Source organism: Saccopteryx bilineata, chromosome 6 (assembly GCF_036850765.1).
Source record: "Saccopteryx bilineata isolate mSacBil1 chromosome 6, mSacBil1_pri_phased_curated, whole genome shotgun sequence".
In the NCBI taxonomy this organism is placed as follows: domain Eukaryota; kingdom Metazoa; phylum Chordata; class Mammalia; order Chiroptera; family Emballonuridae; genus Saccopteryx; species Saccopteryx bilineata.
The window spans coordinates 56,087,121-56,102,424 of NC_089495.1; the positions used below are offsets into that span (position 1 = coordinate 56,087,121).

Genomic DNA, 15,304 nt, shown 5'->3' on the forward strand with positions numbered 1-15,304 from the left:
CCAGCAACCTTGGGCCCAAGCCAGAAACCTTTAGATTTAAACCAGTAACCATGGGGTCATGTCTATGACCCTGCACTCAAGCTGGTGAGCCGGCATTCTAGCAGGATGAGCCTGCACTCAAACCAGTGATGTCAAGGTTTTGAACCTGTTTCCTCTGTGTCCCAGTCCAGTGCTCTATCCACTGCACCACTGCCTGTTCAGGAACCTAAATACTCTTATTGATCAATGCCACCCTATTAAATTTAATTTTCTAAATAAAATTTCAAAAAAGATATTAAGTGGCTGACGAGGTTAGCCACAAGATTTGACTTATCAACAGAAATGATATACAAATAGCTGTTTCTAAGAGTGATAGTAAATTTCAAGGGAAAAAATTATATACTTTAATTGTGTTTAAATAACAAACCAAAAGGAACTTTAGTAACACCCTCCCACCAAAGCTATATATTTTCAAACTGACTGTATATATCTGTCAGAAATCAAAAGTGACTATAATCAACTGCTGTTTCAACTTAGAAAAATCCAGTTGGGGAATTTGCAGCCAATATGACCACTGCCATTGATAAAAGCTTATTCAACTATGTTATTATTTATACTGCTGACAAAATTAGGAGATATTTCAAAATGAACATGAAGTGATAAATATAAAAAGCATTTGATTTTTTTTATTAAACAAGAACATCAGAAAAGCAAATGACAATTCAAAGGAAATTGTTCAATTATTCAAACGTGATGCAAAACCAACTTTTATTTCATTGGTGAAAATGTACTATACAAAAGACTAAAATTACTGGAGTTTTTGCACATTCCTGATCCCCTAACTTTTGTGAGCAGTGTATTTATAGTGGGAAACCATCTACTAAACAAGCCAAACATCTCTATATATCATAAAAAATCTTTGTTTAAGTATTTATAATGAGGTCTCATTCTCTAAAAGTTACATGGTTTTACCCATAGGACTTAAACACAAATATGAACCATTCAAACATATCAACATTTCTTTCAACTTCGGACCTTGGTCAGTGAACCGTGGCTTGCAAGCCACATGTGACTCTTTAGCCTCTTGAGTGTTTAGCAAAGACCAGTTTAGGAGTACCTTAATTAAGTTATTAACAATGCACCTATCTATATAGTTTAAGTTTAAAAAATTTGGCTCTCAAAAGAAATTTCAAATGTTGTACTGTTGATATCTGGCTCTGTTGACTAATGAGTTTGCCGACCACTGAATCTTAATTGCCAGGAAAGAAAGAGGTATCATTTATAACACATATAACTGAATTCCTAGGATTTTTATAACATAATGCAATTTTTTTCTTACTAATTGTGTCATTTTCATTCTCTTATCCTACATTCCATGTATATAACACTATCATCTCCATGAATACCAGAATAAAGGTTGAATATACTTAGGAAAAAGTTGAAATCTAACACCTTCATAAAAAAAGCATTTGGTTGACTATAGCAGGTCCTCAAATTACATAATTATATTCAAGCATATTGTGTAATAACTTTGATGTGATGCCATAGAAGTTAACTCACTTATATCAATTAGCTTATGATAAAACTGGTTTTAATATACACCATTTCACTTAAAGTTGCAGAACCCATCAATGACGTTAAATGAGGAATTTGATTTACTAGAAGTAGATGGCATGTAGAAATGGATAATGAAGTGTATTAGTTATCTATTGCTGCATAACAAGTGATACCAAAACATAGAAGCTTAGAACAATAAAATTTATTACATGATCTTTGGTGTAGGTCAGAAATTCCAATGTGGATTAAATAAATCCTCTGGTTCTGGGTTTCTCAGAGGCTGCAGTCATCTGAAGGCCGGCTGGGTAGATTCCACTTCCTAGCTTGCTCACATGTTTTTTTTGTCAGGATTAAGGGTCGTGCAGTTTATTTAACTAATGCTTCATTTCTTCACAAGCTATTGGCAAGAGGCCTATCCCTTTGCTTGTCATTAGTCCCATAAGTTCTGGGTGCTCAGGGGAAAAGCTTGGCTATTTGCAAATCATGTCATTATTTTGTCATCAGTAAAGCAGTTTTAACAGCTCTAACTACAAAAAGAATTGTTGTTAGGCAAAAGATTTAAGTGATTTTCAAATGTGAAGTTCCCATGAATAAAGAATGTAATGGCCAATATTATTAACACTGAGCTAAATGTTGTCAAATAAAAATGCATGATATGAGTTGAATTGTATGCTCCTAAAAGGATACGTAGAAGTCCTAAATGCTAGTAACTGTCAATGTGGCTTTATTTTGGTCTAAATAAGGCCTTTCTAGATGAAATCAAATTAGGGCAGAAGGGTGCCAAGCCAATATGATTAGTGTCCTAATAGAAGAGGAAAAGAGACACAGATACAGAGAAACATAGGGGAAAATGATCATGTGATGAAAGAGGAAGATTTGCCCTAGAATCTTCAGAGGGGCCATAGCACTGTGACACCTTTCTCTCAGACTTCCAGCCCCTAGAAATTTGAAAGAATAAATTTCTATTGTTTTATGCAGCCAAGTTTGTGGTACCTTAGCCATAGCTGCCCTAGAGAATAAACATATGTCAGAAACCAAAAATAATTATTTTCTTGTCCTTGATTTATATCTCTAATAAAAATTTCTGGCTCTGGCTGTTGGCTCAGTAGGTAGACCATTGGTCAGCATATAGACCTCCCAGGTTCTACTTCAGGTCAGGACACATAGGAGAAGTAACCACCTTCTTCTATCCTGTTCTCTCCCTCTCGCCCTTCTCTCTCTCTTCCCTTCCCACAGCCAGTGGCTTAATTGGTTTGAATGTGGCCCTGGGCACTGAGGATAGCTCTGTTGGGGGCACATCATCCTCAGGCACTGAAAATAGCTTAGTACTCAAGCATCTGCTCTAGATGGGGTTGCTACTTGAAACCTGGTTGGGGCAAATACAGGAGTCTGACTTACTATCTCCCCTCGTCTCACTTAAAAAAAATGTTTGTATCAGCTTCATGATAAGAGTTCAATAATAGGTAATAAAACTAGTTTTATTAATGTGAGAAAAAGGATTCAAGCACTAGTAATATTTGGACTAAGCTAATATGAATCAGTTTTTTTCTCTTTAAATAAAAATTACATTTATATACTTGAAATCAAGTAAAATATAGTTATATATCAAATTTTTGTTTGGGTCTTAGGTTGGTTTTGTTAAAAATGCCTCAATAGTTATTTGATTGCCTAAATAAATACTAGTGAATGGAATATAATGCTGCATATACTCTAAATATATATATATATACACACACACACAGACACACATACATAGGAAAATGTATAGAAAGAAAAATACTCAAAAATACTTATCAAAATGTTAAAATACTTATACTTGAAACATAGGCCTATAGTAATATTATCTCTTAATCTTTGAACTTTCTTTCTTGAGTATTTATTACTTTAATTAAGAAGCAATGAAATAATTGCTGTGTATTAAATGATTTTCCATTTGAATGCAGCTAATTTGGTCATTTTAGTCATGGGTTTTATATGATACAAATTCCAGGATATTAAATTATTAATGAGACTTAGAGAAATTTGAAATATTTTTTAAAAACTTAAAAATTTGTTTAAAATGTATTAAATAAATGCATATCCTGCACTTGATCTTAGCCAAAAGGCCAAGAAGAAGTAAAATAAATGCATAAACTGATATTTACTATTTTTTCTTTTACTTTGCTTAAATGGGTGCAGTTGGCCATGCAGACAAAAAAAGAAAAAGGAAATGGCTTTGCAATTTGAATTTTATAATTAATATTATTGGACACATGAAAACATATCACTTATGTGTATATTATTAAGTTACTTAAGCTGACTATCTCTACATACAGCAAAAACTGAATGACTAAGGGATAATTTAACAACCAAAATAACAGTATATAAAAATCACATTTAATAACATTTTTTGCTTAGAAAAGTAAACAGGTGTGTTTTCTTGCAACAGAGCTGCCTTAGTAAACACATGGGCAGAATTTCATTGAAATACTTCCAGCTGTGCTAAGACCATCTGTTCATCCTTTTTAATTTTAATTAGTGCTAGAGACTTCCTCTATTTCATTAATCTCATCTGCAAATTCTTGTTTGCATTGTGCCCTCTCTGTGGATAGAGAAGGAGTAGGTCTGAACAAACAAGAAATTCTAACGGGCCATTCCTTTTCTAATGTTACTTTAATCAGCTGTTTTAAAAGTAAATAAAATTGTTGCTTTCAATAATAATCACAGTTTTCCATCAACTGCACTAACACAGAATCATGCCAGAAAAGGAATTCCAAACATTATTCAGCATATGCTTAACAGATGATGAGATTTTTAACCACAGATATTTGTTCTGCAATGACTTTTTTCTCTTCTTTTTAAAAGCCACTATGAAGTCATGTTCCTATATATTATCATTTCACCTAAGGACTTTCAGACATGTTTTATTTTCACAGTTATCAATATATGTTTATTTTTTGCAACTAATTTACATTCAAATCAGAAATAAAAATAAAATATTAGAACTTTTTTTCAATAAAACAAGTAAACATACTTTAAGTGTGAAGGTAAACTTGGCCTTTTATTTGTACATGAACTATGGTACTCAGATTCAGCTGTCTACATGATAAAAGAGTTGTTTTCCCTGGCGTTGTACATTTCCCTCCACCTAACTGTGTATTTATCTAGAGCAGTTGTTTTCACTGTGATGTTCATATGGATCACCTGGGAATCTTTATGAATGAAGATTCTGAGTCAGTAGGACTAGCTTCTGCATTTGTGATATGTCCCAGGCGATGGTGATGCTGCTGTTCTGAGCACCTTAACTAGCAAAGCTGTAGAGTAAGCATTGCTAATAAAAAATAAAATAAAATATTAAGAATAAACACCTGTAGCTCCATGACGTTTACATTAAATAGTGTTAAATTAAACAGCTCATTTTTCAAAAAATTGGCACTTAACTATTGCTAAATATAAACCTAGCAGTTATCCTTAAACCAGTTCCAGAAGGCCTCTCATTTCCTAGTAATCAGATAAAAATCATAAAACATATACTGGATAGGAAAAGTGTAATAAGAATTCTTCATGAAACACATGCATCACCGTTTTTTTTAACTCTCATACTAAAATCCTAGGTTAAAGAAAGGAAAAAAGTCACATTCTGTGCAAGTGTGCTTGTGCCTGTTAATCTCTCCTTTTTCGCTGCTAAAATTATTATTTATGGTTCCTGTTTTTATTCTTGATTAGTCTTGCCAGTAATTTGTCTATTTTATAGGCATTTAAAGGAACCTATTTTCTAGTCATTAAATTTTGCTTTTATCTTTATTTCATTTCTTCTAATTAATACTTATTTTTTTGTCCTAGCTTCTAGAGTTGACTTTTTAGCTCCCTTACTTTTTTAGTCCTTAGTGATTTCTACTAGTTGCATTCATTGCTAATTGTTTCTAACTTAATATTAAATTTCATATTTTGGATACAGTTCTTATATTTCAATCTTTTTTAATGTTACAATTTCTGTTGTGAATTGCTATTTATTTAATTAAGAAGTCAGGCCCTGGCCGGTTGGCTCAGCGGTAGAGCATCGGCCTGGCGTGTGGGGGACCTGGGTTCGGTTCCCGGCCAGGGCACACAGGAGGGGCGCCCATCTGCTTCTCCACCCCCACCCCCTCCTTCCTCTCTGTCTCTCTCTTCCCCTCCCGCAGCCAAGGCTCCATTGGAGCAAAGATGGCCCGGGCGCTGGGGATGGCTCCTTGGCCTCTGCCCCAGGCACTAGAGTGGCTCTGGTCGCGGCACAGTGATGCCCCGGAGGGGCAGAGCATCGAACCCTGGTGGGCAGAGCGTCGCCCCTGGTGGGCGTGCCAGGTGGATCCTGGTCGGGCGCATGCGGGAGTCTGTCTGACTGTCTCTCCCAGTTTCCAGCTTCAGAAAAGTACAAAAAAAAAAAAAAAAAGGGAAGAAAAAAAAAAAAAGAAGTCAGCTGGATGAATGTCTTAATCTGCTATGAGGTTTGTTTTACATTGATTGATGATATATACATACATACATCTATACATATGTATTGGCTAATCTTTTTACATGAATATGAAGTTTTACTGCACTATGATCAAAGAATGCACTATTTATGTTTCTACTTATATATTTTTTTTAATTTTTGTATTTTAATATACAAGCATTTTTTTCAAATGTATTCTCATTATCTGAAATATATGTTATAGACAATATTGTCCTAATACTTTAGGTAGTGTAAATGGAATTAATATTTTTTCTCAGCATACAAATTGAGAAGGCGTAATTGGAAAGATAGACAAACCAAGGCAAAATATATTCAGAATACTGAACAAAATTCTACTCTCAAGGTAGGGTTCCAAACAAATAGTTTTATAGAGGATTTTTATAAACATTCAAGGGCCAAATTTTCCTATATTATTCAAGATGTTCACATAAAAAAAAGATAGACAAAATTATCATTAGATCGAATTACTATCACTTAAGATACTAAGCACCCATAACTAAAATAAAATATTGATATGCAAAGTAATATTAAAGAAATAATAGTTATGATCATGTGGAGTTACTTCAGAAATACAAATGTCATTCATTCTTAATAATTTTATAAGTGAATTTTATAACATTAGCAGATTCCAGTAGAAATAACATATGGTCATGTCAATAAAGTTTTACCATAAGCATTTGATAAAATCTAACCACTATTGAGAAAAATACTTATTAGAAATATATCCTAAGAATATCAAATCACTGATTCAAAAGAAGATATACATCCCCATGTTTATTGCAGCATTGATTACAGTAGCCAAGATCTGGAAACAGCTCAAGTGTCCGTCAGTGGACAAGTGGATTAAAAAGCTGTGGTACCTATACACAATGGAATACTACATAGCCATGAAAGAGAAGGAAATGTTACCTTCTGTGATGGCATGGATGGACCTGTAGATTATTATTCTAAGTGAAATAAGCCAGACAGAGAAAGACAAACATCATGTGATCTCACTTATATGAGGAATCTAATGAACAAAGTGAATTGAGGAATGGAATAGAGGCAGTGTTGGTGCACAGGGACCAGAGGGACAGCTGTCAGAGGGAAGGGGGATGAGCAGATGGGATTAGAGAATGTGAAGGGATTAGTGAAATTATATATACAAAACACAGAGATACTGATATCAGAACAGCAGATCCTACGGGGAAAGGGGGAGGGTGTTAGGGGGAGGGAGACAAAAGGGGTATAAATAGGAACATGGGGGTGGGGGTGAGAGTGTTATATTCAGTGGGACACATAAATCCATGTAAACAAAATAAATTAAAATTAATAATTTTTTTTAAAAAGCTTATTAAGCTGGGAATGACAAGAAATATACTGAACATAATAAAGAGTAGCTATCAGAACTCCAAAGAAATAATATAACAGTGGTTAAAAAAAACAAATAAAATAATTCCACCTGACTAGGTGGTAGTGCAGTGGATAGAGCAATGATCTGGAACTCAGAGGACCCAGATTCAAAACCCTGACATCGCCGACTTGAGCCCAGGCTTACTGGCTTGAACACGGGGTCTCTGGATTGAGGGTAAGATCATAGACATGATTCTAAGGTCACTGGCTTAAACTCAAAAGTCATTGGCTTGTCCCCAAGGTTACTGGCTTGAGCAAGAGGTTATTAGCTCGGCTGGAGTCCCTGTCAAGGCACATATGGGAAACCAATCAATAAACAGCTAAAATGCTGCAATTATGAGTTGATGCTTCTTGTCTGCCCCCCCCAAAAAAAAGCATTCCAATAACATCAGAAAAAAAGGTAAGAAAAGACACTATTACCATTATTATTCATCATTATTATATAGAGTTGAGTCAATAAAATTAGAAAGAAATAAGAAATAAGATTCAAATGTTTGAAGAAAAGATGCAATTAAAACTCTAAGAAGTGGTTGGAAGTACCATGAAAGTATTTACAATCAATATCTTTCCAAATATCAACAATAACCAATTATAAAATGTTTTAATAAAGTATCTCAGAGAAGCACAAAAGTGGAAAACATAGAAATCAAGTTAGTAACTAGCATGCGATCTGCATATGAATAAAAGTATCCTGAGGTCATAAACAACAAAATGAGAAATCCATGATAAAAGCCATGTTCCTGGTTGAAAAAAACACATTATTAAATGCTATTTCTCCTTATCTTAATCTATAAATTTACTGTAATCTGTATCAAAATCCCCTGAGATTTTTCATGGCACCTGGCAAGTTCACTCTAAAATACATGAAGTTATTTGCAAAAATGAGAAGATAATTTTGACGAAGAATGAGGAAGAAGGCATTTCCTTTCAGATTAAAACATAACGTGGCAGTTGTATAGCATACAAAATACCGGTCTCCATATAGACACAGACTAATAACAAAGTTGAAAAACAAATCATGTAAATTTCAAGAATTTGAATATGAGAAAGTGCTGTGGCTCTTGACCAGGTTGTGGCACAGTAGATAGAGCGTCGGACTGGGACTCTGAAGACCCAGGTTCAAAATCCCGAGGTTGCTGGCTTGAGCATATGCTCATCTAATGAGTGTGGGCTCATCAGCTTGAGTGCAGGGTTGCTGGCTTGAGTGTGGGGTCATAGACATGATCCCATGGTCACTGGCTTGAGCCCAAAGGTCACTGGCTTGAAGCCCAAGGTCACTGGCTTGAAGTAAGGGGTCACTCGCTCTGCTGTAGTCACACCCCTCACCCTGGTCAAGGAACATATGAGAAAGCAATCAATGAACAATTGAGACTAAGGAGCCTCAATGAGGAATTGATGCTTCTCATGTCTTTACCTTGCTATCTGTCTGTCCCTCTCTCTGTCAAAAAAAGAAAAAAAGAAGGGAAATAGAAGAAAAGAAACTGCTGCATGGTGGCATGGAGCGAATGCAGCACTCAGTGAATAATGTTTGTCATCTCTTTTCCTGTGCTCATCCAGTCCCACTGGAAAGCAGTGCCTGGAGCACAGCCCGCTTGCAGGGATCCCACTATGAAAGTCATACTAGGGAGCCGGAGTGAGAAAGTAGCATGCATGAGCAGACAGAAAAACTCAGAATGGGTTGTGTTCTTCAGCCAACACAGTGAGCAGTTCAGATTTCATTGCACCGTGACCCTCTGAGAGACCATGTATAATGTGCTTAAGAATAGTCTGACAGGGGGACAGAAAAAGGGAGCATTTTTTTTTTCACTAATTCCCACAAGAGTTGCCCTTATTTGGGATTGGATTTTCTTCACATTTCCAGGCTATGCACGGTGAATGCAGGAGAGCGTCCTTCCAGGTGTTCACGGTAGTGTCAAGATGCCTTGGAGCATTTAGTTTGATATAGTCCCATTTGTTTATCCTGTCTTTTATTTCCGTTGCCCGTGGAGATAAATCAGCAAATATATCGCTGTGAGAGATGTCGGAGAGCTTACTGCCTATGTTTTCTTCTAAGATGCTTATGGTTTGACGCCTAACATTTAAGTCTTTTATCCATTTTGAGTTTATTTTTGTGAATGGTGTAAGTTGGTGGTCTAGTTTCAATTTTTTGCAGGTTGCTGTCCAATTTTCCCAACAGCATTTGTTGAAGAGGCTGTCTTTACTCCATTGTATTTCCTTACCTCCTTTGTCAAATATCAGTTGTCCATAGAGCTGTGGGTTTATTTCTGGATTCTCCGTTCTGTTCCATTGATCTGTGTGCCTGTTCTTATGCCAGTACCAGGCTGTTTTGAGTACAATGGTCTTGTAGTATAGCTTGATATCAGGAAGTGGGATACCTCCCCCTTTATTCTTCTTTTTTAAGATTGCTGAGGCTATTCGTGTTCTCTTTTGGTTCCATATAAATTTTTGGAATATGTGATCTATATCTTTAAAGTATGTCATTGGTATTTTAATTGGTATTGCATTGAATTTATAAATTACTTTGGGTAATATAGATATTTTAATGATGTTTATTCTTCCTAACCATGAGCATGGTATATGCTTCCATTTGTTTATATCTTCCTTGATTTCTTTTAGCCAAAGAAAATAAGAACAGAATAAAAAGACAAACTACACAATGGGAGAACATATTTGACAGTACGTCTGATAAGGGGTTAATAACCAAAATTTATAAAGAACTTGTAAATCTCAACACCAGAAAGACAAACAATCCAATCAAAAAATGGCCAAAAGAAATGAATAGACACTTTTCCAAAGAGGATATACAGATGGCCAATAGACATATGAAAAAATGCTCAACATCACTAATCATTAGAAAAATGCAAATTAAAACCACAATGAGATATCACCTCACACCGGTCAGAATGGTGCTCATCAACAAAACAACACAGAATAAGTGCTGGCGAGGATGTGGAGAAAAGGGAACCCTCCTACGCTGCTGGTGAGAATGCAGACTGGTGCAGCCACTGTGGAAAACAGTATGGAGATTCCTCAAAAAATTGAAAATCGAACTGCCTTTTGACCCAGCCATCCCACTTTTAGGAATATACCCCAAGGACACCATAGAACGGTTCCGGAAGGAAAAATGCACCCCCATGTTTATGGCAGCATTGTTCACAGTGGCAAAGATCTGGAAACAGCTCAAGTGTCCGTCAGAGGCTGAGGGGATTAAAAAGCTTTGGTACATATATACTATGGAGTATTACTCAGCCATAAGAAATGATGACATCAGATCATTTACAATAACATGGATGGATCTTGATAACATTATACGGAGTGAAATAAGTAAATCAGAAAAAAACTAAGAACTATATGAACCCATGCATAGATGGGACATAAAAATGGGACTCAGAGACATGGACAGGAATGTGATGGTAACAGGGAGTGGGGTGGAGGGGGGGGAGGGGCGAGGAAGGAGAGGGAGGGAGTTGGGGGAGTGTAGGGGCACAAAGAAAACCAGATAGAAGGTGACGGAGGATGATTTGACTTTGAGTGAGGGGTATGCAGCACAATCAAAGGTCAAGATAATCTGGAGATGTTTTCTCGGGACATATGTATCCTGATTTATCAATGTCACTGCATTAAAATTAATAAAAATAAGATTTTAAAAAATGCCTTGGAGCAGAAAATCAGAGTGGAACAAGTATAGCCAAAAGAAGCTATATCTTAGTCTGCCTCCATCTGGTGCTGGAATAAACTGTGGGTTAGGTGGAGATGAGGCAGAGCCCAAAAATGTCTAATATAGGGTAACTAGAAATTTATGGGAAAATAAATTAGGTGGAAAAACACTAATGTTTTATTTCACCCCTACAAGTGTCATTCTAAACCTTTTCAAGCACATTTAGGTAAACCAAGGTTTAAAATATTTCTTAAGAAGTCATATAAGAAACTCCAGGTCAACTATACTGTATACCTGAAACATAATATTGTATATCTACTGTAACTGAAAAAATAAGTAAATAAAAAAATAAAATAACAGAAAGCTCAAAAGCTTTCACAATATTGATAGTAAAAAAAAATTTTTTAAAGAAAGAAAGGCATGAAAGGTCAACTCTTTACTATACAAGGGCTTAAAAACAGTAACAAGTTGGTGCCATCTCTCCCTTCAGATGTACCATCTTGTCATCTCCTGTTATAGGATTTTACTCCTTATCTTTAGTTTATTACTTATAATTTCTCAGTTGTTTGATGTAGCACATTTTATTCATATATAATGGATTCAAGCACACTATTGTTTTCAGGTAATTGCAATGTTTTTTTCATTTTTTTCCTTTTTTTTCCAAGTTAGAGGAAGGGAGATAGAGAGACAGTCCTCACATGTGCCCCAACTAAGATCCACCCAGAAGCCCCTGTTCAGGGCCAATGTCCTGCCCATCTTGGGCCATGCTCACAACCAAGCTATTTTTAGTGCCTGAGGTGGAGGTTCCATGGAGCCATCCTCAGAGCCCAGGCGGATGCAATCAAACCAATTGAACCATGGCTGCAGGAGGGAAATAGAGAAAGAGAAAGATGTGGGAGAGAGAGAGGAAAGGGGGAGAAAGAGAAGGGAGAGAAAGAGGGAGAGAAGGAGAGAAGCAGATGGTCACATCTCCTGTGTGCCTTGACCAGGAATCAAACTTGAGACATCCACACACTGGGTCAATGCTCTACCACTTAACCAACTAGCCAGAGCTAAATTGCAATAATTTTAAGTTAAAAAAAAAAAGTGAACAAGTTATAAACAGAAATGTTGGTAGTTTTCTAAAAGCAATTTATCTTTAATATTGAAATGCACATTCATATTATTTTTCTTAAAGGACAGTTAATTACAATGTATAATATAAGCATGTTTATAATATTTTAGGAAAACTTGTTACTTTACATTTCTAAGGTAAACACTGATTCAGAAAATATATTGCAATTTAAACTATTAGAAAGTTCTACACAATAAGAAACTCAATTTCTTCCTGTTGATCAAATATTTTCCTTAGCAAAGTTTACATATGGAATTAATTTGTACAGGCCAAAAAGAAAAGAATAATATTTAAGAAAAAATGGTAAAATAATTTAGAATGCAAACTTACTGGAGCCAACTGACTGACAGTGATACTAACTGATAAGGAATTTCCCTAGTAACACGCATTTATGTTTCCCTTCTACATACACCAGTACTGGTTTCTGTTTCAAAGAGAAAGGTCATATTTTTCTAATTTACTAAAAAAAGGTGTGATATCTCAGAAAGCTTGATTACGTACAGGTTTAGAAGGATCAATTTTGATAAAATTTATAAACTAAATTTTCTAACTCTGTGTTCCGTATCATGATACTGTTGTATCCTTTAAAGTTTTCCTATTACATTATCACTTACATTAAAATAGATGTACTATATTTAATAGTAACTTCTGTTGATTTCACTAAAAATATTAACATTAACTTTTACTCAAGAACACTAAAATAAGTTTTGTCTTTAAACAGGTCAATTTTAATTACTTCAAAAATGTTTCTATAATTCAAAAGATAAAATCAAGAAAAGCTCCATCACAAAAATAAACTCCTTCTCTGTCTTTGACCATAAGTCTTTTTTACTCAAAAAGAAAATGAAAACATGTATATTCAATTGGTAATTTACAAGCATGGGGAAGCTATGTAAAGTCTGTGTAAGTGATTGACCTTATTTATATAGCCATTCTGAGTATGGTTTCAATTATGCTTGTTCATATCCTGACTGTTATTTTTAATATCTGCTGTTAATGATTTGAAAAATACGCTAGCACTTAGCAATGAAAGTCTGGTTTTTAACCAACCAAATGTAAGCTACTCAAATCTCTCCTCTGCTACATAAGTAAAATGATTCACATTCAAAGCGGGGCTGACACAAGAAGGCACTTCAGTGACACTATTGACATTCAACACGTCACTGTTGCATGAACTCAAAATCACGGTTTGGAAATACACAGTATATTTGTTCCAGTGCAGACAAAAACACCTAAGAAACTAAGTTTGTTTCTGAATTTTCTGTTTTTGGTTTAGGACCAATTATGCTCAGCTGCACAAACAAAGTAATTGGCAACAGAATTTCAGTAGAAAGAAGGAATGTTTTCAGAATTATGAAAACCTCTTGAGAGGGAAATGTCTCAGAGTCACAGAAGAAGTGTATATTCAACAGTCATGGAATTTAAGAAATTTCAATATAAAAATGTCATTTTCTAAGAATAATGGTGTCTAATTCTACTTCAAAATCAAGAGAATATGAAGGTTATTACCAAGAGCGTTTTAACCAGATGTTCTCAATCTCTGTACGGAAGGATGTCTGTAAGTTAGATAGAAAGCAGAACAGCCACACACGGAAAGCTATTAAATCTTGGAAAGGTTAAGAAGTGAGGATGTGAACCATATTTTAAAGATTAATTAAACTTCATCTATCCAAGAAACTCTAGGCTCAAGGAAAGGCAGGCTCAGAGTGTGTGTGTGTGTGTGTGTGTGTGTGTGTGTGTGTGTGTATCCACCTTATTGTCTTCTTTCTTGTTCTTGTGGAGCTTTGATTTTAGTACTATAGTAAGAAACTAAACATAGCAAAGTTAATGATTCCCTGGATTATAAAATAACTTTCCCACTTAATCTGTTTATCTGACTGTGTATACCTGGTCAACTAATAGGTATGATCACCCTCAATACATTGTATATAATGATTTACTTTGGAGTCAGGAAATTGTAAACTTAAAATCAAAATGTGGCTGGGGAAAATTACTAAACCCTAAAGCTCTATTCTGAAAATTAGCAGCACAAATGTGGGTAACGATCCCAGCAACATGCCTGCAGGGATGAACTTCTGTGGTTGGTTTATAAATTAGTTTCCCCTAATGGATCAGATTTCATGAGGCAATAGCATCTTTTACTGAAGTGTCAAGCCTAGTGGACTGGCACATCACACATATACATTAATCTCATGTGAAATATTTAGCATTGTTATAAAGACATTAGTAAAACTGTATGCCATTAAATGTCTGCCAAAAATGCTTATGTAAAGTAGAATTTGAGGAAAGAAATTCATATACACACAGCAAATCAGGCAGTGATAAAGAGGAATAATTTAATGTCTCTTAATAACAAAAATCTTCAATAAGTGAATATCAGAGGATAACAGCAAAACCTGAAAGGCTGATAAAAAGTTCAGAAACTTCGCTGCTGGAATTCCCTAAAGAGCAACACCGTAACATTTATTAAACTTAGCTCAACATTATTTGAAACATTTGAGGTATTTGCTATCTTTCCTGAAGTGCTGAAATAAATCAAATGTGATTGTCATCCAGCAGATCATTGCCAGAGACAGGATTTAAAAGAGCCCGGTTATTACGTGTCAATAAATCAAAATCTTTGAAGAAAACTAAAAAATAACAAAACAAAAAATATGACAGGCTTATGCCTGTTTAGTACTACTGTTTAAAATAGGATATTTTATGTATACAAAAAGAAGAACCTACACGTATTTTGTCTAAATAAGGGAAAACTTGTAAATAATTAAAGACTTGCTTATTAAATGAGCTTCGGTAGTTTCACCCACACATTCAACATCATTATGAGATTTTCTGCTAAATGAGTGATAAAAGTATTGCTTGATGTTTGTTCTTCAAAATGACGTATTAGTTGATATTTCTGACATTAGAATATGCTAGCTAATACCAAAAAAAAACAGGAACTGGACTTTAGCCATAGCAAATACTGCATCCAAAAACACTCTGCTTCCTCCTTGGCATGTCATATATTGTTTCCTTTTGATGATTAGTTCTTTTACAACCTATAATTGTCTTGTTAGAGTTTTTCAAAGCTTATAGGAGATGTGCTGCCAAAATGTGTTGTAAGAACACAACTAGAATATTGACCTCTCTC

The 15,304-nt window shown here is 35.1% G+C and overlaps 1 protein-coding gene and 1 pseudogene across 1 annotated transcript in view; both read right to left on the reverse strand.

Annotated features, from left to right (window-relative positions):
* The window catches only part of GPC6 (glypican 6), a 1,376,210-nt gene that overhangs the window by 799,760 nt on the left and 561,146 nt on the right, over nt 1–15,304 (reverse strand). The gene's annotated exons all lie outside the window — the stretch shown is intronic.
* On the reverse strand, nt 3,573–3,653 carry LOC136309673 (U2 spliceosomal RNA; annotated as a pseudogene).